We start from the raw sequence: 892 nt of genomic DNA on the forward strand, positions 1-892 counted from the left end.
ATGGTGTCAGAATTTCCTGTGTGTCTGTCACATATAAATTGTTTGGCTGGTTTTCTGTATAAATTCTCTATGTACATCGCCAGACTGGGGCATTTTATCCTGGTGTTATGGATTACTGCTTGACGGTTCATGTTGTTAAAGGCGTTTGTTGCATCCACCAACAGCACTGCATCACAGTCAGGGTCACTGTATATGGTTCTCATTGCATGCACTGCTGCCTCACCTCCTGCCTTCTGTCCAGCACAAACTTGCAGGTTTCCTACTGCAGCCTTAATATCGTCTTTTGTCACCTCCATGATTGCCTTCCCTACTATTCGCCTTAGCACTTCACCGACACCAATAGGGCGGCAGCCTGGCTTCTTATCAAGGGCAATGAGACGGCAAGCAGTGAAGGCCTCTATACTTGGCAGGTGTCAGTTGCCATTTTTCTTGCCATGGCTGCAATCATGTTGCAAAGGTCATTCGCAACACTACCGTATCTCGCATGGCTTATATGCTCCTCCAGGCTTTAGCATCCATTCCTGAGGGTCCAGCTGCACCGTTTGTGTGGAGGGCGTGTTTCCTGATATCTTCACCTGTAATTCTATCAAATATTGCTGCTGGTGGTGGGATGTAGGTTCCTCCGTACATTGTATCGGGAGCGGCTTCTCTCGCTGGGGGGTGCTTGTCCCTGAGTGCCTTGCGTGTAGTGTCATTTAAGGGCAAGGTCCCCGCTGCATCATCTAGTGCCAATGCTCTTATCGCCATTGACACTTTCCCTTGTTTCATCATGCCCGAGAATTTGGCCGTTGTGTCTTTCTCTTTCACTTTTTTCCATGTTTTCTTTCGTTTCTTTTGTAGTGCTTCTGCTTCAGTTAGAAGCTCTCTTACTTCTCCTCTCTTCCACTTTTCC

The sequence above is a fragment of the Penaeus monodon genome, chromosome 7 (genome assembly GCF_015228065.2).
Source record: "Penaeus monodon isolate SGIC_2016 chromosome 7, NSTDA_Pmon_1, whole genome shotgun sequence".
In the NCBI taxonomy this organism is placed as follows: domain Eukaryota; kingdom Metazoa; phylum Arthropoda; class Malacostraca; order Decapoda; family Penaeidae; genus Penaeus; species Penaeus monodon.